The 22,275-nt window shown below is 34.1% G+C and overlaps 1 protein-coding gene across 39 annotated transcripts in view; it reads left to right on the top strand.

The window, feature by feature from the left end:
• Positions 1 to 22,275, top strand: part of RIMS2 (regulating synaptic membrane exocytosis 2) — a 593,954-nt gene that overhangs the window by 151,734 nt on the left and 419,945 nt on the right. The gene's annotated exons all lie outside the window — the stretch shown is intronic.

Here is a 22,275-nt window from a genome sequence, read left to right as displayed (position 1 = left end):
TGATTCTTTTTGATGAGTCAAACTAAAGCTTGAGGTCTTTTCAACTTTCCTAAATTCAAATTTGTATAAAACCCCAAGAAAACATCATTTAGCTGAGGTCTTCTAAACAGTGCATTCTTGTTTTTGGTCAACGGGAGCCTTTTTATTCTCGTCAGTCTTCAGTTACTATGTGGGGATAATGTAGGTGGTGGTAAATATTGATATGAATTTAGAATGAACTCTGAGCGAAAGAAAAGATACTGCAACTACCTCCAGGGTTGGTGGTTTTATTTTTATTTGGTTATTTTTAGCCTATAGGAGTTCTACAAAACTTGTAAGGCCATTTTGAAGATATAGAGGTCAATGACTATAGACATGTCCCAGATTGTGCATCATCCTCAAAACAGGGCAGATTCTCTAGAGAACCTACCAGCCTTTTACAAGCCAACCTTATTAGCGGACTCCCAAGTAGTGCGCTTCAGGCAATTCAAAGCCTTTAGAATCTCTAGAGCTACTTTTATGTCCAGAGTTAACACAGTATATACATAAAGGTTTGATTACTATCTATAATTTTTATCATGAATTCTGACACCTATCCCAGATGTTAGACACTTAATGATAATTCAGCTATGATTTTCATTTACCAACAAGATTTCATAATATAAGTGTATATTTTAAACAAAGGATTGATTAACAGATAAAAGTATACTAATTTCATATGGATTTGGAACATTGCAAATACAATTCAACAGGTCTTTTTATGACACTCTTTAGGTAGTACTGTTCAATAGAATGTTCCACAATGATGAAAGTGTTTTGTATCTTCACTATCCAACACAGTAGGCTCAAGTCACATGAGCCTTGAAGTCACATTGAACACTTGAAATGTGGCTTGTGTGACTGAGAAATTGAATTTTTAATTTAAGTTAAATTTAATTTAAATAGATATATGTGGCTAGTGGCTAATGAAACCCCAATCCTCCACAGCAAACATTCTATCTATGACTATTCAACCCCTAAGGCAGTAAATACCCTGCACTCATACTAGTATGTATACTAGCCGTGGAGATGAAAGCTGTACAGAATGCAAGAAGGATACACTTACAATGTCAGTCTCATATGTGGTCAAGGAGGATAATGGACAAGGACATCCCCCTAAAGGGCAGAATCAGGGAACATGGATGACAACAGTCATTTCCTAAACAGCTGGATCTGAGGCTGTCAGAAAGGATAACCAAAGAAATTAACCATCGTTCATGTAGGGATCACTGTGTGCTATGATGGTTGACCTCTGTATATTTCTAATTCTTCCTATTTCAGAATGAGAGTTGTTGTTGCCATTACCCTCTTCTTTCTCCATCATTGTGTATTGGGTATGTTGGGAGCAGATGATTTGTCTTTAAGTGTATAGGTTCACAATGGTTCACACTCATCCATGGTGGAAAGATTTGCTTTACCTCAGAGATTCTGGATTCAGAGCTAGATTTTATAACTAGATGAGACTTTGGGATTATCTCCCTTTGGGAGGGGATGAATGTGTTACACATAAAATATATGTATGGAATATTGAGTCATTGAAAAAGCAGACTGTTGTAGACCCTGTTCAATGGCTATTCTAACAGACATTTTTCAACTTTTCTCTTGCAATGTCCAGTAGAGGGATTTGAAAAATATAAAGTGTTCTAGCTTTCTTTGCATCTGGGAATGGCTTTGTGACACAGGTCTAGCAAGTGAGATGTAAGAAAATGTATGAGGGCTTTTAGGAAGTCATGATAAAAAAGATGTAGCTGAAACTACCTTTTAATGTAAAAGTGATTTTTAATGTAAAAGTGTCAAGTCTTGAACTTGACAGGCCATTTGTGAAGATGAGGGAAAAGCCAAGAGTATTATTTGAGTCATTAGTCATGACATTGTTGAGCCACTGTGGATCCAACACCATTGGACACGTTTCCACAATGTAAGAAGAATACACACCTCAAGTTCTTTCTGCCACCAGTAGTCAGATTTTCTTTTACCTATAGCCAAAAGCATTCTTAATGGACACGTTAGTGGAGATGCAATGTGCACCAGAAAAACTAAACATCTGGAATTGTTCTACAGAAATACAGAAGTAGAAAAACGAAGTGCATATTAATCATTGCCCAGATACTTATCTATTTGCTTTTGCCTTTATAAATGTTTGAAGAATGAAGATAACTGAACACATCTGCTCATATATTACATATAAATTACCCTAGGTTGTAGACAGTAAATTAATGTGAATGTGTTGGACTTTTTGGGATGTGTGAAACAAATAAGTAAACTAAACTTTCATGGTAAATTATTTGCCATAGGTTAGAACACATTATCTAATTGTTCATCTTTTAATAAATACTGACCTATTCATGTCTAGTGAGAGCATAGGGAAATTATAGTTTTGGCGACAAAATGATGCTCATTTCACTGTCTAGAAACAATATTATGTTTGTATAAAGACCACTTTATTGAGGATCAAGTTTTTAAAAAATGTTTTCATCTCCTCTATTGACATTCTAGTTATGTCTCTGTTATTTCTGTTCGGGATTATCAAGAGATTACAGTATATATCTTTAATTTATCACAGACTACTTTCAGAATATTCTTTTATTTCATGAATAATGTAGGGATCTTAACATCAAGATACTTCCAACGACCACCTTCCTGCTTTTTGTGCTCCACATATTTTACCTATAGATGCTATAAACCCACATTACATTGTTATTTTATTATTATTTTATTTTATTATTTATTATTATTATTATTACTATTATTATTAAAAACAACTGTAAGCAGTCAACCATTTTTAAAACAGACTTGTATGGTTTGTATATGTGTACATAAATAAGTTTAAACAACAGTCCTTTACTAACATATTTATTCTTTCTGATTTTCTTTATTCCTTTTGTAGAACCAGATATCATTTTCTTTTTTTTTTTCTTCAGAAAACATGGTTTTATTCCACAGTCCACTTTTTTGTTCATTATTCTTAAATTCTAAGAATTTTCCTCTAAATCCTAGGGGAAAGTTTGAATTTTTTTAAAAAAATTTATTGGGTGACAATTATTAGTGAAATTACATAGATTTCAGGTGTACAATTCTGTATTACATCATCTATAAATCCCATTATGTGTTCACCACCCAGAGTCAATTCTCCTTTCATCACCATATATTTGATCTCCCTTACCCTCATCTCCCTCTCCCCACGCCCCTTACACTCTGGTAACCACTAAACTATTGTCTGTGTCTATGAGTTTTTGTTTCTCATTTGTTTGTCTTGTTTTTGGTTTATATACCACATATCAGTGAAATCATAGGGTTCTCTGCTTTTTCTGTCTGACTTATTTCGCTTAGCATTATACTCTCAAGATCCATCCATGTTGTCACAAATGTTCCTATATCATCTTTTCTTACCGTCGAATAGTATTCCATTGTGTATATATACCACAACTTCTTTATCCATTCATCTATCAAAGGACATTTTGGTTGTTTCCATGTCTTGGCCACCGTAAACAAAGCTGCAATGAACATTGGAGTACACGTGTCTTTATGGATAAATGTTTTCAGAATTTTTGGGTAGATACCCAGGCGATGGATTGCTGGGTCATATGGTAATTCTATTCATAATTTTTTGAGGAACCTCCACATTGCCTTCCATAATGGCTGCACCAGCATACACTATTGGTGAGATATCATTTTCTGTGTGCCAAAACTTTGACCACTTCTTATAGTTCAGGTCTGATGGAGATGAAATATTTCAGTTTTTGTGAGTCTGAAAATGTCCTTATTTCATCCATATTTTTGAAGGATATATTTGCTGGATTAAGAATTTGGGTTGAATGGTTTTTCCTTTTAGCACTTTAAATATTTAAAATTTTTAGTCTTCTAGGTTCCGTCTACTGAAATAGTAAACAGATACTGCTTGTTATTCATTATAAGGCCTGGATTACCACAAATTTTCTTTTAATTTTCTTGTCCTGCCCTTGACCTGAAGAGGCGCTATATGCTTGCTCCTTAGAGAGGGGTCTTTGTCCACTTTCCTGCCTTTCTCTCAGTTGTAGACAGTCAGAACCTCACCCTAAGTGAAAGTCCTGGCATGTCTGCAGGGTTCCTTAGGTCTCTTTCTTCATCCTCAGTCTGTGGTCGCCCTCATGAGCTTGTTCCTTGTTAGGCAGGGGTCTTGCTCAGGTCCTGTGCTCATTCCTCGGTGATAATGCTCAGTGTCTGCCATTCAGCATGAGGCCTGGAATCCTGTGGGGTTCTTCTCTGGTTCTCTAACCCTACTGCTGTGTCACAGAAGGGCTGTCACTCAGTTTCCCTATCCTGCCACCAATCTTTCTTGGAAGCAACTGGAAAAGGACCATGGAAAAGAGTTTCTAGTTGGATTCTAACTCCCGCTGTGTCTGGGGATTGCAGGGATACTAACACTGCCACACTAACCCACGTTCAGCCTTTAAAATTCTGTTAAAAGTTCAGCTCACCTACACCTGGGATGGTTTCGTCCTCTTCCCTCTACTCTACCTCTTGTTCCTCTTCTCAGATGCCTTGCTTTCTCTTCAGAGGAGCTGGTTAATTTTTGGTGTTTAGTTTAATAGGTTTCTTTTTGACCTCAGTTCTTTGGAGGGTTTAAGGAAACTAGGATTTTGTAGTTTATCTGGATCATTCTCATTGTTAAGTGGGAATAATTTTATCTTTCAATGTTCTACATCGTAAGCAGAAGCAATGTCTCTTAATGACCATATTTTTAATTTCTAGAAATTCGATTTTATTTCATATAGTTAATCCTTTTAGTGTTTTTATTCATTTTTTATGTCTAATAATTTTAAATATATGTATAATCTTTAGAAAATTTTTCTTGTATTTGAAGTTCTTTGGGTTTTCCAGTTCTATGTTTGTTAGTGTGGATCATTTATGGTGGATTGTTTTCCTCATGTGGTTTCTAATTTTGTGAACTTAATATTTCGAGTTCCTCAATCCATTGAAATCCTTTGCAGCCATTGTTTTGGTGTGTCACTAAAGCAGTTTAAAATTTTTCTTCTTCCAAGTGTTTTTATAAAATTTCTAGCTTGGCATCAATTTTCTTGATAATTTCTGGGCTAGTGAATTCCTGGACCATGCTGCAAAATATAAACCTGTGTGACGTGCAGGACAGTTGTGGGGACAAAGCCCCAAAAAGCAGTTTCCAGGTTCTCGGCCTCACAATAGAAAGGTGCTGGCTCGGGTAGTAAATGGCCATCAACTGTGATCAGATGCCAGCAGCTGTGGCTAGTTGGCCGTCAGCTGTAACCCGTAAGCCATTGGCCACTAATACAACGGCTGTGGCTATGCTAGCAGAAGAAATGGGGGCTAGCAAGAAGATGGTGGCTGGCAAGCGTGGACTGCTGTTAGGCAGATTATGTAGATCCTGCTTCCTGTGTCTCCAGCTCAGCCGCCAGCGAGAATATATTGGTTTGATTCCCCTATCTATGGCTCCGTGGGTGTTCTTGTTTGGCCTCACCGTGTCCTGCGTTCTTATGTGGGGAGCGGGAGCTGAGACCCTGCCAGACACCCCGCACGACAACAGTGTTTTGAATTCTCAGGTGAGGCTTTTTTGTTAGTCCAGAATGTAAGCAGAAACACACTTCTTTGTGTTTTAATGTGCCATCATACTGGTTTTAATATGAGTTTTGACTTGAGTTCCTAGAGATAACTTGTGGTGATTAGAGTTCCTTCAGTATTTTAATAGCTATTATATTACAGTCAAGATAGAATTCCACAAAACAACAGATAATATAGGTTTTTTGACATCAAAAATTTGTTATTCATAAAGCCACATTTTAAAGAAGATAGTCCTATAGCTTGTTCCATTTTGTCACTGCTAGTGAACCGACCTGACCAGTTTACTAGCTTTGAAATTATGCTTGTTGTGAGTCCAGTCATTTATGAGAAATGACTCATCCAAGTTCTTTACCAAGGTGAAGAAATACAAACCTGTATTCTGGCATTGAAGAATATATGGCTTGATTTTTTTTTTAGCTATTACCTTGGACTAATTTTGACCTATCATGAGCAATTATGAATTGGCTGGAATGAATCTATGAAACCTATTTGTCTTTACAGTTACTCAAGGTTTAGCTCAATTTTAGTTCTTGACTGATTTTAATTGGAGAATTTGTTTTTACATAGAAACTTTTTGCTATGTGTTTCGGAGGGCTTAGGGGATTCTTGAAGCATAATATAATGGCCTCAAATTAAGTTTGTCACTTAAAATGACTCCTCTTCTATGAAGGTTGTTTTTTCTTTCTTCTTTTTATTTAAACTAGGGACAATATCTAGCTCGGATAGAATCTTATAGGCCTTTGTGAGCAGAAATGTATTATGAATTATTGGGCTTGTTGTTTTTAGATCATCCCTCTCTTTCACCTATAAGATCAGCTGACTGTAAACCAGATTCTAAGTTCAGAGTGGGATATGGCACACTCCAATGGTTTTAAATATCTATATACTAATGTCTTTGTCTGGGATGCTATAAAAAATATAGGTTGGGTGGCTTATAAACAACCTCACAGTTCTGGAGTCTGGGAAGTTTAAGAACAAGGCACTGGCAAATTCTGTGTCTGGTGAGGGCACACTCTCTGGTTCTTTTTATTGTGTCTTCACATGGTGGAAGGGTGAAAGATCTCTTTGAGGTTTCTTTAATAAGGGCACTAATCCCATTCACAAGGGCTCTGCCCTCATGCCTTCATCACCTCCTAAAGGTCCCACTTCCTAAAACCATCACCCTGAGGGGGTTAGGATTTCAACATATAAATTTTGGGGAAATACCGATAATTCATTCCACAACAACAAATGTTTTCTAGTCCTGACCTGAACTTTAGAGTCATATATCCAGTTCTCTACTTGCCATCTATTCTTGGATATGCAACACCCAAAACAGCACCATTGGATCCCCTGTTCTTTGAACTTTAAAAGCCTAGGCATAATCTTTTATTCTTTTTCCTTACTAAACACTTTGAATTTATCAACAAGTTGTGTTATCTTGTCCTTCTAAAACATATCTTTCCATTTCTATTGCTGTCGTTTTCCTTTAAGCCACTATTATCTCTCATTTGGGCTCCTGCAATAATTAGTCTTCCTGTTTCCTTTCTCCAATCCAGTCTCCACGTGGGGACAAAGCCCCAAAAAGGAGTTTCCAGGCTCTCGGCCTCACATAGAAAGGTGCTGGCTCGGGTAGTAAATGGCCATTAACTATGATCAGATGGCCATCAGCTGCGGCTAGTTGGCCGTCGGCTGTAACCCGTAAGCCATTGGCCACTAATATAACTGCTGTGGCTACGCTAGCAGAAAGAAATGGGGGCTAGCAAGAGTGGATTGCAGAGAGGCGGATGCCGCAGGTGAGAATAGATTGGTTTGACTCCCCTACTTATGGCTCTGTGGCTGTTCCTTTTTGGCTTCACCATGTCCTGCGTTCTTATGTGGGGAGCGGGAGCTGAGACCCCGCCAGACGCCCTACAGGACACTCCATATATCTGCTAGGGTGATCTTTCAAAATGCAATCAGATTATGTTATTCTTCTGCTTAACCACCTTACCTGCTTTCTCACACAATTTCTTAGTAGAGCTTACAGGGAAGGGGATACATATGATCTGGTTTCTGACTATCTCTTGAACCTGACAATCTCTGATACCAAGCTCCCTCATTGCTTTTTTCCCAGGCATTTCTTTCCCTGAAGCCACTCAGCCCTTTCCTATTTACATATGTTGTTTCTTCTACCAGCTTTTCATATGGAGAGCTCATTCTGGTCTTTGTTATCAGTTCACCTGCCATCACTAGGGAGAGGCTTTCTCTGACTACCCTCAGGCCTTCTCTGACTACCCTCTGTAGGGTGTTATTCCCATGCAGCACCACTTACTCTCTAGCTTATCACTTTATTAATTCTCTCCAAAACACACAGTATCTTTTTTATATACATTTTACCTTTTTATTCTCTGTCTTCCCCACTAGACTGTAAGCCCTATGAGAAAAGAACTTGTCTGTCTTCTTTATCACTGTGTCTCTCATACATAGCAAAGGGCTTTTGGCACGTATTCGTAGGTGTTCAATAACTATTTGTGAATATATGAATAATTGAGCGATTGAATGAAATAGATATTTTCTGATATTACTCAATTTTCCCTGCCATCAACCCAAAATGAGCTGAAGAAATAATAAAAAAGACATAAAATGAGATAATTATTTCATTATTTTTAAGAAAGAACAGTATCATTCAACCAAAATTGAAGTGGAAATATATTAAATTTCAGTCACTTTGATTTAAACTTCAATATTATTTAAAATTGTTAAAATTGTGTCTTGCATGTCAAATGAGTCTAAGTAAAACTGGCTGCATCAGGCCAGGTGATTCTCGGTTGACGTCAGTTTCCAATTTTTGGTCCAATGTTTTGGTATTACGAGAAGTTAAAAGTGAACAGTTTAGTTAGATATTGTGCCATACATCTTTATTATGTATTCCCTACTCCTCAGTGTGCATTCCAAGGGATTTCTTTATCTGTGTCTCAGGGTCTGGTTGTCTCCAGGAACAAAAATATAGTATTTTTCTTAAGTCTAACAGAATGCTTACTGGCTCAGAATCTATATCTTTATATCACAGACTAGGACTTTAAGTGCCACAATCATATGTCATAAGGTCTGTTCCACTTTTGAGGGATGTTCTTACTATATTGGATGGTGGAACTAGGTGAAAATGGGCAGAGCTGACAAAGGTGTGCTCCTGTCTGGAGCCCTTCAGTGCTTCATTGCAACAGACTGTGGATCCAGACTGAGGACCCACCAGCATGTAATCAACCTGGTAGCTGACCAAATTGGATGTCCAAGAATGCGTTAGCTCTAGCAATGACAGAGTAACTGACTTGGGCTTTCAGTGAATAGGTAGTGATTCCTCAGGGACTCGTGTCTGCTTGGCAGGACGTGCATTGGTAGCTGGCTTAACTTTTTGTTTGGAATTTATTTTCAGGTATTTATCATAAAAGAATTTGCTGAGTTGTTTGTGTGCCTTTTAAAACTGTCAGCATATTGTGCTTTTGGGATTGAGGTATGCTTATTTAGTTGAGGATGGAACCACGTGAGGCTAGTTTTAACCTAATAGCATAGTATTAGAATTTATTGTTGAAAAAGCAGGAAAATAGTCTATTAAAAATTAGATAATGTTCACTAGAAATGCACTGAAAGTAGCCCATATAATATCCAGATGGAGTCCATGAAACTCGAAGAACCATTGACATGATTAAAGATACTTGGTTTGTGGAATGGACATGGTAAAGAGAAAGCTAATAATTGCTATTGGGATTTACTTACCATAGCATGTAAGACTATCATTGGGATTCATTTTGTTCTGTCTCTCTTTAAATTCTTTATTATTATTATTATTATTATTATTATTATTATTATTTTAATGGGGAATATTAGGGAACAGTGTGTTTTTCCAGGACCCATCAGTCAAGTTATTTTATTTTTTATTTTTTTCGATGTAGTTGTGGAGGGCGCAGCTCAGCTCCAAGTCAAGTTGTTGTTTTCAATCTAGTTGTAGAGGGCACAGCTCAGCTCCAAGTCAAGTTATTGTTTTCAATCTAGCTGTAGAGGGCACAGCTCACCGGCCCGTGTGGGAATCGAACCCGCAATGTTGGTGTTATGAGCACTGCTCTCTAACCAACTGAGCCAACCAGCCGCCCTAAATTTTTTTTTATTGTGGTAAAAACACAAAGAAAATTTACCATCTTATCCATTTTTAAATGTACAATTCAATGGTATTAAATACATTAAAAATGTTGTGCAACCATCACCATCATCTATCTCCACAACTCTTTTTATCTTGTAAAACTGAAACTCTGTACCCATTAAACAGTAAGTCCCTATTCCTCTCTCCCTTAGCTCCTGGCAACCACATTCTACTTTCTGTCTCTATGCTTTCAACTATTTTAAGGATCTCATATAAGTGGAATCATACAGTATTTGTTTTTTTTTTGACTGGCTTTTTTCACTTAGCATATGTCCTCAAGGTTTATCCGTGTGGTAGCATATGTCAGCATTTTCATCCTCTTTAAGGCTGCATAATATTCCCTGTATGTATGCACCACATTTTGCTTATTCATTCATCTGTGGATAGACCCTTGGGATGTGTCCATGTTGAAGCTATTGTGAATAACACTGCTATGAACATGGTGTACAAATATTTCCTCAAGGCCCTGCTTTCAATTCCTTTGGCTATATACCTAGAAGTGGAATTGCTGGCTCATATGGTAATTTTTAATTTTTTGAGGAACCACCATACTGTTATCCACAACAACTGTACATTTCCACCAACAATGCATGAGGGTTCCAATTTCTCCACATCCTCAATCAACACTTGTTATTTTCTGTTTGTTTGTTTGTTTATTTTTTGATAGTACCATCCTACTTACTGGGTGTGAGGTGGTTTTGATTTGCATTTCCCTAATGATTAGTGAGGTCAAGCATCTTTTCATGTGCTTCTTGACCATTTGTATATCTTCTTTGGAGAAATATTTATTCAAGTCCCTTGTCCATTTTTTAATTGGGTTGTTTGTTTTTTGTTGTTGAGTTTTAGGATACGCGCGCGCGCGCGCGCACACACACACACACACACACACACACACACACACACTCTGGATATTAATCACTTATCCGATATATGATTAGTCAACATTTCCCCCCATTGTGTGGTTGCTTCTTCACTTTCTTTGATAGTATCTTTTGATGCACAGAAGAACATTCCTTTATAAACTTGAAGCACTACCTTTCTCTCACTGTTAACACCCTCAGAAATCTGTATGTCATGAGTTCTAGATTTCCAAAGATAGAATATGTATGAAAAATAGACTATGTGTGAAGAATAAAATTATGTATAGGTTCCCTTTGCCTTAAACTTTTAAACAAGAAATGATTCACAAATGTGAACTTTGTTTCTGGTCCAGAGAGCTTATCTGCCCTTTTTACCTTAATTCAGAATGGATGGGAGATGATTGAGTTAGATAGCCAGTGCTTTATGTGAACATGGGAACTTAACATTTTGTTAGTGTTCAGAGGCATGTAGTTTCTTGTCTCTTGTCATAATAGTCACTACCACTGAGATTAGGGGACAGTGAAGGGAAAGGAGGGAAAAAAAGAATATTTATTCTTTACATGCCAAATTGGCACACAAAATATATATTCTTACAAAACAAGTTTTATAAGTGGTGATTAAATGAAATATTAGTGGGTATTACTTCATAAGCCATGCTGACTTAATCTATATGCCTGCTGGCTTCCTGACAGTCAGCTGGTAGGAAGGGAAGCAATTCTTCAGTAGGTAAGACCTGGTTTACAGGGCTTATTGTAGTGGATGATCCGTCAATAGTCTACATGATTCTGCTCAGAAAATATTGTGCAGTTTAGCTCAATGTAAGATGGCTATGGATTGGGGAACTTGTTTAGTCTAGGGGTTAGGAGTGAAGAAGGCTGAATGTTATAAGCAGTAGCAGAGATGGCAGTTCAGACATTGACCTTGAAATGTGTTTATTTCAAACCCCTAACTTTCAAAAACTTTTACCTCATCACATATTTTTAAGATGACATCTAACATTTTCATCATAAGTTTCAATGGTTGCAAATGGTATAATGTCTAGCATGTTATTAATACTGACATTTTACAGTAAAGCTGTTATAGCTCCTTTAAAAATTCATACAGTGGAATCTAAATAGCGTATCAGTTTGATAACTTCCATTATCCGTAAAAATCAAACAAACAATGAACTCATTCCTTTCTTGTTTTTCCTTGAAAATGTACTTGTATTCTACTTTCTCCAAGGTATTTTATTTTCATGTGATATATTTTTCACTAGAAATCCTCCAGAGAAATCACCTTATTATACTGTTTCAATGAAGTACATATATTAAATTAAATATTTATAAATTTTCAATGACCATAAGACTTAAAGTTTTGAAAATTTCTAATGGATTGAGTTTAATATGATAAATATTATATAATAGTAAATTATTTTCAAAAATTATTTAAAATTATATATCAGCTGACTACTCATTTAGGTCATTATTAATTTACAATTGGCTAAAATAACATACATACAAATTTTAATTAAAATTATTAAATATAAGAAGTGAAATTTCACTAGAAATTTATTTCTTCGTGAGATGGATGGGACTGGTTTTCTTTTAAACTTTGTTCATAAATCCATATATATAGACTGAGACACAATTCAGCATCAAGTCTGTTTCTATTTTCTTTGTCTTCTATAAAGACATCTTAATAGATGCAAGTACTGAGGAAATTTGTTCACATTAATGACTAGATGTGAATAGGGATTTAGTTATAACAATCACTCAATTTTTAAAATTCTGTCTGTTATGTGACAATGCATATAGTTAATTGACATAAAAATTACTTTAAGTTATATATTAGCTAACTGTTCATTTAGGTTTTCCTTAATTTTTTTCAAAACAAAGAACTGAAAACACTTTGCTTGCAAAATAAATGATTTGTTACCCAGTTAGTGATTCGTCTGGCAGTTTCCAGGAGTTACACCGAAAAAGTTTTCCAAAACTCATCAAATGACTATTCTTATTAATATTTTTATTTAAAGTCATCTTGTTTAAACCAATATACTAAAAAGGATTTTGAAAATGTTAATTGGAGTACCCCTGCTAATTATAATTTATATTGATAAAATTATTTTTCCTTTTCATATTTTAAATTATTTTTCTAAATATCTTAAATCTTATATTTGCTCTTTCAGTTTGTAGAAAATATGGAACATATGAGCTAATAGGCAAAGATAGTCCTTGTCATCAAACCAATTAGCCTAATGAAACATTCTGAAAAAGTCTCACTTTACTTTTCAGTTCAAATAAACATGTTAATACACATTCTTTGGTAATCTAAATGTGATTTCTTAACATGACAAAAACTACATATGAGTGGGCCACATTTATTCACTTGAAAAAATTTCATGTTATATATTAATATCATTTTAATAATATTTTCCATTTTAATGATAGCATCTGATTCTCAAATAAGGACTCAACTTTTTTGAGAACAGTTTCTTAATACGGCTGATCTCAGTGTGGGGTTTAAAATACAGGTATTATCCATAAGGCTATTTTTTTGTAATTATTCACTGAATCAACTCCATTCATTAAGATCCTTATATACATTGCACCTAAGCCCAAAACATCCTGAGTATGGTTGTTCACAGGTTTGAAATCTCTTCACTGGTTAATTCTTGGGCAAATCTCTGTGTGCCATAATTTAATCAGTTACGATGTTTCATGTCACTGAGAATGATTGGAGACATCTATAGGTTACTCAGTCTTTTAAGTAATATCTTCTGTCTACCAAAATTTTCACCACAATCTATTGAACAATGCCTCCTGTGATTTTATGAACTCTAGAAAGTATAGTGGTATCAATAAGGATTTAATAAAATTGCACTGATGGACTTAGAAGCTAACATCTTTTTAGCTATTCTTTTGTCGAACAAAATAATAACCTTTTTCGTCATGTAAGATTTTCTAGCGCTAGCAGTGAGCAATATTAATTTGTAGAAATTCTCCAAAGCCAACAGCCTCAGTTTTCTTTTTATAACACTAATAGCTTTCTTTAGAGTTTGAATGTTTTGCAAATAAATGATGCTGTGAGAGAAATGTTTTACAGTTGTTTGACAATAATGTCCGAAGAGCAGAGTCTCTCAGGGTTTCTCTAAAACAATGCATTCTTTCACAGTTTGGAGTCACTTTCCCAGAAGGGATATATATATATATTTTATATGTATATATAAAATCTCCAAAGGCATTTTCTTGTATATTCTCATACCTCCCTTCTTAAACTGCATGGATTTATTAAATACCATTAATTTATTATTGGATAGCATATCATGAACAGGATTTATAAGGTATGATCAACTTTATTAGCAATTAGGTTATTTTTACAAAGAGAAATGTCAGTTAAAAATGGTAATCTCAGTTGCTTCTTACTGTCAAACTATATTTTTCAGTATCATGGCAATGAGAATTAGATTCTTGACATGCCTTTTTTTCAAAGTTTGTTTAGGCAGTACCTTGTTTAGTCATGGGTATATGACTGTAGCTTCCTTAATGTTACCAGAACACAGAAGAAAATTCTACACATTAAATAAGTAAATATTGAAGTTAGTTGTTGACACAACTCCACTGAATATCTAATGAACAAGTATATGGCATATTTCATGTAGATATAGCAGGAAGTAGTCACATTTTTTGTTTTCTCAAGCTATTTACCAGTGATCTATAATAAATACTTTACAGATGTATTCAGAAACTAAAAATCATGATTACCTGCAGAATAAGATTGGCAGGTGAATTTGTTCACCTTCAGTTTCTATTCTGTTGAGTTGATGCTTGTGTCTGACTTGAAAATATTTTGTAAAACTTGTTAACTCCAGATTATTGACATGAAAAAAACTCACAAATAGTTTATTTACAACTTATCCAGCTGTCAAGATCATTAACAACATAACAACTGAAGTCTCATTTGCATTCTTTCCTATAAAAAATCAGCATCTATATTTCTAGATTATTTGTCTTACAGTTTTGTTGATATCTCAGATCCTTCTGTTTACTTTTCTTTTGCAAAAATAGTAGTACATGCTTTAAGGAAGTATTTGAGAAAGCACAGTTTTAATTGGTTAGGTGAATCCAAAGCTTTTGCACTAAATATAACCTTTGCTGAGGGTTTTTTACATATAATCTTTACCAACCTAAGGAAATACCCTCTTATTCCTTCTATTACCAACACCAGGAAATACACTTGTATTCCTTGTTTTCTAAGAATTACTTTGAACCATAAAATGATGTTGAATTTTATTGATTGCTTTTTTCATTGATTAAGATAATCATATGATTTTTCTTCTTTAGTCTCTTACGTTGAATTACACAGCTAGATCTTCTGATGTTGTGCCATCCTTACATTCCTGAGGTTATGTGGTGATTGGTTATAATGTGACATGGGTTTTAGTTGTCTTGGATTTTGTTATTTAAGTTTAGCTCTACATCCTTGTGAGTAGAATTGGCCTATGCTTTTCTTTTGTCAAAATTACATTTGACTCATATAATGAGCTGTATGGCTCTTATTCTTTTTAAGAGTTATATAGAATATGACTCTTGTTAAGAGTTATGTAGAATATGACTTAGTGGTCTCTTAAAAGTTAGGTAGAATTCTCTGGTAAAATTATAGCAGTTGCTATATGTACCCTATATAATGTACCCATATAATACGCAAATGGTTCCTGAACATAGCAAATACCAATGGCTTCCTGCATCTCTGTGTGTAATGGCATCTTATTGCCGAGGGAATTGGCTTAACCTGAAGCAGAGAGGCAGAAGTGCCAATGAGCTAATAGTTAAATACCCTACCTCCTTGTCCCCAATGGGATGACCCTGAGAGGGTTCCATAAGACCAAGCTCCATTTGTCCCAGAAACAAACTACTCTTTACATGACTGTTTATTGGCTTTTTCCCCTTCCACGTTTCACTTCCTCACTCTTTCAGTTAACTTTTTAGGTTCATCTATCAAATAAACTACTTATATCCAAATCTTTGGCTTAGGATCTGATTGTAGAAAAAAATCAAAATAAGACAAAAACCATCTAGGTCTGAGATTTCTGTAGAAGAGATATTTAAATTTTTTAAGTTGATATATAATTCACATAACATTAAATTCACCATTTTAAAGTATAGAGTCAGTGTTTATTTTAGTGTGTTCACAATGTTGTGCAACTATTAGATAATGATCTAATTCCAGAATATTTCCATCCCCTGGAAAGCAACCCTGCATCCATTAGCATTCACTTCCATCCCCACACCCAGACAACAACTAATCTACTTTCTTTCTCTATGGATTTACATATTCTGGACATTTCATATAAATGTATTTATTCCATATATGCCATTTTGCGTCTGGTTTCTTTTACTTAGCATAATGCTTTAAAGGTTCTTCTATATTTTGCAAGAATTAGTACTTCATTCTTTTTATGGCTGAATAATATTCCACTGTGTAGATATACTCCATGTTATGCTCTCGAGTTGAAGGGCATTAGATTGTTTATGCTTTTTTGGCTATTATGAATAACGCTGCTAGGAACATACATTTATCAGTTGTTCTGTGAGCATATGTCTTAAATTATCTTGGGTATTTCCTAGTAATGGAATTGCTGGGTCACCCAGTAACTCTATGTTTAAGTTTTTGAAGAACTGCCAAACTGTTTTCCACAATGACTGCACCATTTTATATTCCTATCATCAATATACAAGCCTTACAATATCCCACATCCTTGCTAACACTTGTTAGTTTTCATTTAAAAAATTATATCCATCCCAGTGGGTGTGAAGTTCTCTTGGGTTCAGTTGCTGCCACCACTGTCCACAGCAGCTATGGCTGAAATCAGATTTGAGCCAAGGAGATTTGACACCGAGTACTAAAATCATCTGCTTCTTGAGACTTAAGATGGACTTCATGTGAAAAATTTTATGTCCCTTGGTCCTGAAAGACTGGGGTTTGAATTTCGGCTGCGTTACTTCTCAACTGAAGACCTTGTCTATGTGACTTAACTTTTCTATCAGCAGTTTCTTCCTTTAAAAACTGAGATAAATTAGTGTGGATTAAATGAGATTAAATAAAATACACAAGAATTAGAAGACTGCCTGTGACATAGGGAGAACTAAAAAAATCCACAAAATCTATTTATTGTCGTTGCTGCTGCTGCTGCTGTTGTTGTAACAGCAGCAGCAGCAATGGTTGTAATAGTGGTTGTGGTGGTGGTGTTATTAGTAGACCCCGGGATGGGGCTGGAGCTCAGAAACTCACTTACAATCCAGTCTACTCTAGAGCCTTCCTATGCAAAGTGTGGTTTGCAGACCAGCAGAAGCATCATCATCTGAGTGGTTGATAAAAATTCAGAATCCCCGCCTTTCTTCCCCCAGACCTAGGAATCGGAATCTGCGTTTTCACAAGATGCCCTGGTAATTCGAATGCACATTACAATTTGAGAAGTACTGGTGTAATACATCATTTTACTTCTTTCAATTTATCCAGCTCATCATAGCAGGCAGTTTCCTCAATTTTATTTTAACTTTTTAAAACAGCTTTATTGGGGGATAAGTGTTATACAAAAAGTATACTCTTAATGTATACAATTTGATGGATTTGAACACATGCATACACCATGAAAACAATCAAGGTGATAAACACATTTATCACTTCCAAAACAGACAAACAAAGAAATAAATGTGGTATCCCCATAGTGAAAATCTAAAATCAATTGAGATACATCAAAAGTAGGACCTTTATTGGATAAGTTTGGAAACCTTTGAGATAAGCCATGCATATATTACTTTCAATTCAATATTTAAGTAATTTTAGTGCACATAAAAATAATCTTAAAATACTTTATCTCTGCATTTTGAATTTTATTAAATATTTTTATCAGAAAATATATTTTATAATAATACTTGAATTTGGAAAGTTCTTAAAGATTACTCTTTCTTAAAGACAATTTCATAACAGCCTATGGTATTTGGATTGTAGAAATTTGCTAAGCAAACAGATTTATATAATAGTTATACATTGTAATATATTGTTGATTGTTAATATGTTAATTCACTCATTCTTTGGACACACCTTGGTGCTTTTTAGGCACTTGGAATATCAGTGAACTAAAATAGAACAAACATCTCTTACTTCTAGGAGAATATACTCTAATTAGGACACGCACACAACAAATGAGATAAATATTAGAAGGCATAAGTGTCCTGGAGAGAATTAAAATCAAGATACTTAATTTTGGGTGGTGTTGCTATTTTACTTTCTATGGCCTTGAAAAGTGACAGTTGAACAACGACCTGAAAGAGATGAGGGAGTTAGCATTGTAGATATTGAGGGTAAAAGCAGTCTAGATTGAGGTAATAGTGACGTACAGGTCCTATGTTAGGAGCATGCTGGACATGTTGGATGAAGAGCAAGGAAGTCAGTGTGACTGGAGAAGAGTAAGTGGGTGAGAATAGTGAGTTGAAGGTAGAGTCAGATTGCAGTACATTTTGGATCACTGTAAGGACTTTGGCATTTATTCTGAGCAAAATGAAAAGTATTAAAAAGTTCTGACCAAAAAAGTTACATGATGTGACTTATATTTTCAGACACTTTAATACATTTGTTTTGATTGTTTTGTTGCGATAGGTTAATGAGGAGAATGAGAAAAGAATGGAAGCTGGGGGATCAGTTATGAGGTTATTACAATAATTTCGGCAAGCTGGTGGATTAGACTAGAGTGGTTGTGGTGGAGATGGTGAGATGTCATCTCTGTAGATATATTTTGAAAGTAGAACTAAAAGGATTTCTGGTGGAATGTATGTGGGATATGGCAGAAAAAGATTATCCCATTGTTTTTGGCCCAAGGCAAACGGGGAAGATGGAGAGTTGCCATTAACTGCTATGAGTAAGACTGTGTGTGGATTGAGCAGTTTTGGGGTGAAGGTCTAGAATTCAGTTTTGGTTATGTTAAGGTTGAGATGAATGAAAATACAAATTCACTGAAGCTTAGATATAAGGTAGTGCTTTTAATTTTGCACTGTGATAGTGTTGTGATCATTTATTGATTTTTTTTTTTTTGGAGTAGTAAATCTCCCTTGGGTGGGCCAAGTTGGACTTGCTGCATCTACTTTAAAGTAGGTCAGATTACTACTGTATGTGGTTAGTGATGTTATTGCCTTTTAGCAGTTACAAGAACAACAGATACAGTTTGCAAAAGGAATTCCATAGAGTAGTCCATGGCTTCTGGAAATTGACTTGCAAGAAACCATGGAGGATCCCAAATAGTTTTGTCTATTAACCTTAAAGATTTAAAGAATTACTTGTGAGAATCTAAGAAACAGGTAAATGAAGCTTTATACTTTGAACTTTTTTCTCTGAATTAATAATAACCTTTTCTTAAAAATTTCTCCTCAAGAATTCCAGTAATTTCCATATAACCATATTATGTTCGTATTTCCTTTGTATTGCCTCTAGTTTTACACTTTCAGTTCTCTTCAATTTGTATAAAGCAGCATCTTCTTTAATTATTTTCTGGCCCCATTCTTTTTATAAGAAGTCCTTTTTAGAAATAGTCATGTGTGTTCTCTATTTTAAATGAAACCTTTCAGGTGAATATGCTTTCTATTTTAAGAAAGATAAATCTTGCTTTCCCATCATTTTTAAACCATACTTTTTACTTTGTTTATTGAAATGATTTTTGTAGTTTCTATAATTTAACATATCATAACCTTTAAGATCTTTTAAATGATGAAAAAAAACCGTCAATTGTCAGTACATTTGTATTTATTAAATCTTTAGTCAGTGAATATGCAATGGAGAATAATTATTTGAAATAATATAACATTTTGTAATGTATAATAATGATATTCTTTCAACTCCCTTTATTTTAATAAAGGTACTATATTTTTAACTGAAATTTAATTTATTTTTAGGGGAAAAATAGGTTAACGTAGTACTAAATGCAAAGAAGGCATTAGGTCCAGATTGAACAAAGTACTATAGCACTGACTAGTGGAAAAATGTAATAACTGCAGAAATGTTCACTTGCCTTAATCTTGCTGGATAAATCTTGCTTGTCTGTTCTTTAAAAATTACTTAGAGAAATTTAAGCTCAAAGTGAAATTCTGAATTAAAATTAGATTTAAAAGTCAAATATTTATTGTGAAGGCGACAATGACCTATTCTGATAATAATATAAAATTAAATTCTTCTCAATGACTAATTTACTTTGGTAGCCACTTCTGTAGTTTTTGACAAATTTTAATTTAGAACTGAAAGTTTATAAAATATCACATGCTTTGATGAAAAGGAAAATAAAAGCAACACTACAAAATGTGTACAGTTAATTGTTACTTTTGATATAATTGTCTAACTCCTTTACACAGACCCCTCCATAAAAAAACCCCTGAAAGTAAGCTTTATCGTATTTTAAAAATTATATTTGTATGAAAATTCAGTTCTCAGTATACTAATATATTTATGTTAAATACACATTTATTTTCAGTGTAATTATGAGTAGCAGTAAATAGTTTCACTAGTCCAATTAACTTTAATTGGTTACTAGTCTGACATTCTTATACATTCTTATCTCCTCCCACTTTTTTCTTTTCCTTCTTTTTTTATAATATTTTGAAATATTTCAAACATGTTGAGATATTTAGAGAATAATACCAATAAGTTATACAAATCTTAAAATTTTGCCGTGTTTTTTTCAGGGTTACAGTAATTTTTTTAATATTTATCATTCCACACGTTTTTAATTGTATAGTTCAATATATCATGTTTCTCTGAAAATAAGATCTAACCGGAAAATAAGCCCTAGCATGATTTTTCAGGATGACATCCCCTGAACATAAGCCCTAATGTGTCTTTTGGAGCAAAAATTAATACAAGACCTGATCTTATTTTAATATATGACCAAGTCTTACATAATAATATAATTATAATATAATATAATTAATATAATATAATATAATATAATATAATATAATATAATATAATATAAATACCAGGTCTTATATTAATTTTTACTCCAAAAGACGCATTAGAGCTAATGGCGTGGTCCAGCTAGGTTGCATTTTCCGGGAAACACTATATATATATATATATACACACACACATATATATACATATATATGTATATACATATAGTGCTAAACCATATATAGTATTAGTTTGCAAGGTTTTTAACTTTATATTATGGGTCATACTGTACATATTTTTCTGAAACTTGTTTCTTTGTTTAACTATATTTTGAGAGTTATTTCAAAATTTAGATTCATCTAAATCTAATTCATTCGACTGCTGAATATAATTCTGCATGAATATGCTATAGTTTATCCATTTTCATGTCGAGGTAGGTTATCTATTTTTTTTTCTAAGAGAAATAGTGCTCCTGTTCATGTCTTCTTGTGCCTGCTTGAGAATTTCTCTATGGTCGAAGTAAGGTTTCTGGGTAATAGAGTATAGGTAGCCATTTCCAGTTTCACTAGCTATTGGTTCTCCAAACTGTTTGAAAATAATTTACAATCCTGAGGGGAATATTTGTATTGGCTCGTTTACTTCCTCTCCAATGGTTGGTATTGTCAGACTTTTAAATATTGCCAAGCTGAGAGTGAAATTGTAGCTCATTGCTTTAAATTTGCATTTTTTTACTTGTTATTTGTTTATTTTCCAATTGGTTTCTCTATGGGATTGTATATTCATTCCTTGACTTATTATTCTACTATGATGTTTGTATTTTACTTATTGAACTATGGAAGTTCTTCATATATTCCGAATGCATATCCTTTGTTAACTGTATACCTTACAATAAAACCTCTCCTAGATTATGATTTCTTGTTTTACTTTATCTTACTATTTTACCAACTCAAAATATTTAAACGTTTTTATATAGAATTTATATTTTTTAATTGTGATTTTTGAATTTGAGTTGAGATATCTTTTGTTTTTCTGACTTCATAAAACTTTCTTGACATTTGTTCTAAAAGTTTTGGCTTTCATGTTTCAGTGTTCAATCCATTTGGATGGATTTTTGTATGTGGTGGGAGGTGTGAATCTATTTTTCCCCCCAGTATGTACAACTGGTTGTCCCAGCTTTATTAATTCAATAGTGCCATCTTTCTCCACTTATTTGTAATGTCAACATTGACACATGTGACAGTCTGTTTCTAGAGGCTCTGTTAGGCCCCTTGTTTTATCTATTTACCATCTCTCTACTCCCCTGTCTTAATTTCTGTCACTTTTTAGTAAGTAGAGCAAGTCCATCTCAATTTGTTATTTCTCTTCAGAATAATATAGATTTTTTTCTTTTATCTTTGGCTCCTACATGTTCATTTTCGTATTAGCTTGATAAATTTCATGAAAACCAGAAGTTTTGATGAAAATTGCTTTGAAATTTATAGATTTAACTTGGGCAGACTGACATCTTGTGGTATTTTGTCTTCTCATTCCAACAAAATATGTTTCTTCACTTATGTAAGTCTTCTTTCAGATTGTTGTATAGTAGCAGGTATTAAATTGCTTGTAGCAGGTATTAATTTTTTAATTAAATATTTGTACTTGGTTATTAGTGATATATTTTGATTTATTTTGCTTAGTTCATCTTTGATCTATGAAACTCATAGAGCTCCTTATTACTTTTAATATTTATATATTTTCTTGGATTTTCTATT

Source organism: Rhinolophus hipposideros (assembly GCF_964194185.1).
Source record: "Rhinolophus hipposideros genome assembly, chromosome: 13".
In the NCBI taxonomy this organism is placed as follows: domain Eukaryota; kingdom Metazoa; phylum Chordata; class Mammalia; order Chiroptera; family Rhinolophidae; genus Rhinolophus; species Rhinolophus hipposideros.
The sequence above is the reverse complement of the archived record's forward strand: the minus strand, read 5'-3'. Positions and strand labels throughout refer to the sequence as shown.